Consider the following 7,132-nt stretch of genomic DNA (forward strand, 5'->3'; position numbering starts at 1 on the left):
GCCCTCTCCAGCGGATCTTCCTGACCCAGGGATTGAACCTGCGTCTCTTGGGTCTCCTGCATTGGCAGGTGGATTCTTTGCCACTAGTGCCACTGGAGAAGCCCCAATACTTACTAATACCTGGTCCTAGTCCTACATATCATAACCTCTAGGCTGAACTAACACAGTAACCTCCTAAAAATCCCCTACATCCAACCTGTCTCCCTGTAGTATGTTCTTCTCAGAACAAATCAGATCATGTCACCTCCCTGCCCCCCACTACACTACTTTGCCCTGCCTCCCCACAGTTCTTAATCCCCCTTTAAAACTCTCCTATTTCTTTCTTTTACACTTAATTGTAAGATCTAATTGTCTTTGCCATGGAACACAAATCTTACATGCTCTTACAAGTTATCCTTTGTAATTTTCTGAATTCATCTTTTAACCACTCTCTTCTGCTTCCTCACTGAGTTCAGCCTCACTCTTTTGCTGTGCCTCAAGCCAGTTTCCTCACTCTACATTTTATATTTGATTTTCCTTTTGTCTGAAATCTTTACTTCTGTCTATGGCATGACTGTTTGCCACTAGTCACTGAATACTATACCTAAATATTTTTTCCTCAGACTTTTCCCACCCTACTATCTGAAATAGCAATCCTGCACCCTGTCAGATATGCTTTATTTGCCTTTCTTTTTAAAATTTTCACAGTAGTTACTACAACCTGCCATTATATTCTGTGTTTATTTGCATGCATGTTTCTTGACTGTCTCCGCTAATAGTAGATAAGTTTCAAGAGAGCACTTCTTTATCACTGCATCTTGAATGCCTGCAATTATGCCTGCCACATACTAGGCACTCAGTAAATATTGTTCAAATAAAGAAAGAATATATGAATGATAGCATTTAAATATGCAAATCCACTGCTAGGACTCTCTTATTTAAAGAAGACAAGGTTACACAAAGCTATTCATACATCTGTTTTCTTAGCTACTTTGAAATAACAAACTTCAGAAAAAAGCCATGGATAGAAAAGTTGAATCATTGAAGGTTCACCAGGCAGCCAGTAAGAAAAAATGAGCTAGATTTTTATGTAGAGATCTGAACAGGTATCAATAATACATCGTTAACTTGAAAAAGCAGATAGCATACATACTCTTTAATTACATATATATTATCTATGCTGTCTATCATACCCAAGGTCTTTAAAAATTTTTGTACAAAAATGTTTAATTCTTTTTAGCCCAACATATCCCTAAAGTATTTTGTCATCAAATCATTTTGTCTGAATATTATATTAACTTTGTAAGGAACATGATTGAAAAGAGAGCAATGGTTATATGATTTTGTATTTCATTGCAACATGATTTTCCATCTCTAGAATTCAAATTTAGAAGTACATATGAAAAAGTAAAGGCAGTGAGATCCATATGTTGATATACTATTAAATATACATGTAATTTTCTCTCATTATCATTGTGGAAGGCTTTAGTTTGTTATCCAAAGTTGGGCAATTTCAATATTACATATTATTTCCAGAGAAATCAAAATAACAAGAGAAAAATAGAATTAAATTGACTAATTAGGTCACAGAATTTGATAGCTTCTGCTTACTTGACCCCTTTACCTTTCTCATTCCTTTCTGTTTAACTTTTGGTCAGTATTTGGCAGCTAGCCTATCCACCAAACCCAGGAATTAATAAAATACACATGGTGGTCTTGTTTGTTGAGGCATTTCAAAGGAACTGGCTTTCAAAGCTATAAAGATATTTCCCTACCAGAAAGTTTACATTTTCTTAAGAAAAGTTGACTTACCAAGAGTTTTTATGAAATGCACAAGATGTAAAAAGGAAATCTTATCATGGAAGATGACCACAGTTAAAACTCATTTTAAATGAACATGAGATATCATTTCACCTGCCAAGTAAGTAGTATTACCTTTTTAAATTAGAGCTAACTTAGTGATAATAGATTTAGGACTCTGAAAAATCAACCATGTTAGAATCAATCTCTTTTCCACCAACCAGCCAATTTGTGCAGTTCAAAATGGCATGCTGTATCTTCTAAAACTGTTTTTAAATTTTAACACCTTTCCCCTGTAAAACTTTCTTGCTCTAACTTTATTGGTACTCAACAATTCTAGAATATTTTTTGAATTTGATCATTCCTTGTATTTCTTTACAGATTATTCCATTTTAAACCCCTGTCTGATATAAATCAGATTTCATAACATGACAGACAAATGGTACTCACTAGGGGTAGAATTGGTATTTTTAGATCAACAGGAAAGTAGCAAGACTTAATCAATTAAATGCCCCCCCAAAAACAAGTTAGTGGTTTTATGGCTCAGATCCTATATTTAGTAGGTAACAGCTCTGCTATAACAAGACCACTGCATCACACCCAGAGTAACTCTGGTCACTTCTTTATTTGCTGGAGCTAATAAAATGTGATAAGATTTCTGGGCAGGGAGAATGCCAATTGATATCTAGAACATGGGCACAGTAGAACAAGTCTCATCCTGTCAGTGGCTTGTTTTCTTGGTTATTTAACTAGACCATGAATTCCTAAGGGTGAACAACCTATTTCATTCACCTCTAAACTCAATCAGCAATGTGCCTGACTTAGTATGTGAGTTGATGAGTGAATTAATTGCTATTTAAGATCATCCGAATTATTACAGTGCCTTGAAAATAAAGACTATGGTTAAGGAAGAAATGATAGTAATGTGTTGTGGCCCAAAATCAATGTTAATCATCCCTTATTAAAACTACATGGCCCCCTCAGTCCCATTTGAGTTTTAATGAGGTAAATATTCCTGTTATTTATAATAAATGTACTCTACTTCTGACTGTCTATGAATAGGAAAGAGTTTATGGCTATAGCTGAACAAAGCTAAGAAGCAAAAAAGCAAATAAAAATAACTGCTTATTTGATTTGTCAAAGGGCATCTTAATAATCATTCTATTTACTTTTTTTAGCTTAAGCCCTCTATATTTCTTTGTTGATACTCCTGACCCAGCTTTTTGAGAAATGAGTGCTCCTTCGGGAAGTTGATCTGTTGGAACTCTATTTTCTATCGTCATAACATTCAAGACCTGCCACTCCATCACTTCAGTTCAGTTCAGTTCAGTTGCTCAGTTGTATCCGACTCTTTGCAACCCCATGAATCGCAGCACACCAGGCCTCCCTCTCCATCACCAACTCCCGGAGTTTACTCAAACTCATGTCCATCGAGTCAGTGATGCCATCCAGCCATCTCATCCCCTTCTCCTCCTGCCCCCAATCCCTCCCAGCATCAGGGTCTTTTCAAATGAGCCAACTCTTCGCATGAGGTGGCCAAAGTATTGGAGTTTCACCTTCAGCATCAGTCCTTCCATTGAACACCCAGGACTGATCTCCTTTCAGAATGGACTGGTTGGATCTCCTTGCAATCCAAGGGACTCTCAAGAGCCTTCCTCAACACCACAGTTCAAAAGCATCAATTTTTCGGCACTCAGCTTTCTTCACAGTCCAACTCTCACATCCATACATGACCACTGGAAAAACCATAGCCTTGACTAGACAGACCTTTGTTGTCCATCTAAAGTAATGTCTCTGCTTTTTGATATGCTATCTAGGTTGGTCATAACTTTCCTTCTAAGGAGTAAGCATCTTTTAATTTCATGTCTTCAATCACCAAAAAATAAAGTCTGACACTGCTTCCACTGTTTCCCCATCTATTTCCCATGAAGTGATGGGACCAGATGCCGTGATCTTAGTTTTCTGAATGTTGAGTTTTAAGACAACTTTTTCACTCTTCTCTTTCACTTTCATCAAGAAACTTTTTAGTTCCTCTTCACTTTCTGCCGTAAGGGTGGTGTCATCTGCATATCTGAGGTTATTGATATTTCTCCTAGCAATCTTGATTCCAGCTTGTGCTTCTTCCAGCCCAGCATTTCTCATGATGAACTCTGCATATAAGAAAAACATCTATTTCTGCCTTATTGACTATGCCAAAGCCTTTGACTGTGTGGATCACAATAAACTGAGGAAAATTCTGAAAGAAATGGGAATATCAGACCACCTGACCTACCTATTGAGAAGCCTATATGCAGGTCAGGAAGCAACAGTTAGAACTGAACATGGACCAACAGACTAGTTCCAGATGGGAAAAGGAGTATGTCAAGGCTGTATATTGTCACCCTGCTTATTTAACTTATATGCAGAGTACATCATGAGACACTCTATCACTTAGCTTCAAATAATTAGCATAACTTGGTATATTGAAAAGAGTCAGTCTGCACATCTCAGTACATACCACCAAGAGCATCTGGGTGAGGAGAAAGGGGCGATGGTTGAGCACTGAGGCTTTTTGAACTCTGTAAAAGTATATGTAGCCATCCTCTGGTGTTAGTGAGGAAATTGGTTCCACTCCCCCACCACCACCAACTCCCGTCCCAGGTTCTAAACTCTGAGGATGCCAAAGCCCTTATATAAATGGCGTGATAGAGGCAGCCCTGCATATCCACATTTCCACAGGGTCAAATTATATACATGGTTGATTGAATCTATCACTGTGGAACCTGTGAATATAGAGCGGTGATTGTATAAATGTTATATTTTTACCTTGGAAAGTAAGTCCGTAGTTCTTTATTATCCATACAGTGAATCTTGGGACTGCCCCAAACTGGAAACATTTTTACCTTATTGTCTGTGCTACACTGTTACTTGATCCTAAAGTTCCTTAAAAAAAAAAAGACAAATTCTAGGATCAAATACAATCTCTCATCTATGAAAATTTATCCACAGTTGTCTTAAAAAATCTAAGATTTAGAATTAAGATCAGTTGTACTGATTACTACAGGGTGGTGCTGCCCCTAGGCTTACAGCATGCATATGCTCCCATTCACCTTATTATACATATATCTTGGTCCACTGAGACTGCTATAGCAAAATGCTACAGACTGACTGGGCTTTGCTGGTGGCTCAATGGGTAAAGAATCTGTCTTCATGGCAGGAGACTCGAATTTGATACCTGGGTTGGGAAGATCCCTTGGAGGAGGGCATGGCAACCCACTTCAGTACTCTCGCCTAGAGAATCCCATGGATGGAGAAGCCTGGAGTGCTACAGACCATAGGGTCGCAAAGAGTCAGCAACTGAGCATGCACAAATGCAAAGATCAGCTGCCTTTAACAATAGACATTTATTTGTCACAGTTTTGAAGTCTGGGAAGTATAAGACTGAGGTGCCAAAAGTTTTACTACTTAGTGAGAACCCATTTCTTGACCTTTTCTCAGTGTGTGCTTACAGAGAGAGAAAGAACTTTTGTATCCCCTTTTTCTTATAAAGGCACTAATCCTATCATGTGGGTCCCACTTTCATAACCTGATCTAAACCTAAATACCAATACTTCCCATAGACACTACATCCAATACCATCATACCAGGGATTAGAGCTTCAGAAGTTTTAATTTTGAGGGCACACAAACATTGAACCCTTAGCAACATGCACTTAGACATACATACTCCTTTCGACACACTCACATTTATATCTATATTTCTATATCTACTTCTCTCTACTGATAACTATATTTATGCTGTCGGTGATCCAAATCCAATACCATAGAGTTCATTCCATGTTTGTAACTATTCCATTCCATGTTTGTAAGAAATCAAATATACTTATTTGATCGACACTCTCCTATATATGGACCAGTCACCTGCTCCTACCTCTGTTCTAACCCCCATGGATATTCTCTTCTCATCCTACTCTGAATCCAGCACTTTAGACTGGGTATCCATGCCCACTGCCTTCTTACATGAACACTCTGCTCACTCTGCTGGCCACTGACACCCTGCAACTCTTATTGCAAGGCTACTCTTATTGCCACCCCATTTTGACACTCCCCTTGCCCCGATTTATCTGCCCTCCTAAACTGATTCTCTTTAACCTACTCAGCATTTACCGTCCCAGGTAGAATCATTGCCATCGTTGTCTTTATTCTGCTTTGGTTCTAACCTTGTGCCATGCTGTGGAGGTCCCCTCAGATTCACAAGGATGCCTGCGTGTCTCAGCCCATCTACTGGCTTTTGCCCTGATTTGTTTATGGAGGGAAGTCCAGGGAAGGGGATGACTGAAGAGATGGAGGAAGCAGAGGTAGAGAAGTAAAAGGAATGTCAGTAGACTTTTAAATGCACATCAGTGCATGCTTATGAACAAAACAACACTAAATAATTATGCCTGGCAATAGCTCTCACCACTTTAAAATTCCTAAAAGATTATACATTGTTGGAATCAGTATGTCCCATTTAGTAATAGGGTCAGTGAACGTTTTGTTATAGATTTAGAAATTCAAAAACCGCCAAGAAAAAGTACACACAAAGATTTTCAACATAAAGTTCATCTTTAAGTTCTATCTGGGTTCAATTTAAGAAGTTCTTAGTAATCATTTATATCATAAACCAGCATTCAACAAGAACTTGTTGAAAATAGTTTATGGGGAAAATATGTGGTCAGAAACAGAGATGTTACCAGGCTTATCAAAGGATCAGGCTTGAGATTTAGAGTTGGTTGGAACAGTAATTAAGAATAGGGACTCTGCAGTCTAATGCTCTGGTTCAAGTCCTGGTGCAGGCACTTATTAAACTGTATGACGTTAGACAAATTGATTAATATTTCTGTCTTTCAGCTCCATCCTCTATAAAATGAGAATCATAGCAGTGACCACTTTATTGACTTGTGAGGATTAAGTGAGATTATTTTTCTAATTGGCTGACATTTCTCACACATGTTATTGTCTACTTGTTTACTGTCACTTAGGGTAGAGATGGTGGCCACTTGTTAAGAGTCTGCTCATGTGAGACAGAGAAGGCAGCCTGTCAGCCTCAAGTGAAATGCAATTTGATAGAAGAGGAAATTCCTTAGAAAGTTAGATCTATGAGTGTGATTAAACAGAAATCTGGAAGCTAGATCAGAAGGAAAACTGTATTATAAGGGAAAGTTTAAATGACATTATAGTTTTGAGACAGGCATTATGTCTGTTCATTGCAGTAAACAAGTAAAAAGAAAAGAGGGAGTTTTATAGTGGGTTTTCCAAGAGTACTGGAGATAAGTATGTCCAGTACTGCACAATATTTGGCCCATATTAGCTAATGAAGCATAACAGAGAGGTGG

The sequence above is a fragment of the Odocoileus virginianus genome, chromosome 2 (genome assembly GCF_023699985.2).
Source record: "Odocoileus virginianus isolate 20LAN1187 ecotype Illinois chromosome 2, Ovbor_1.2, whole genome shotgun sequence".
Lineage (NCBI taxonomy): Eukaryota > Metazoa > Chordata > Mammalia > Artiodactyla > Cervidae > Odocoileus > Odocoileus virginianus.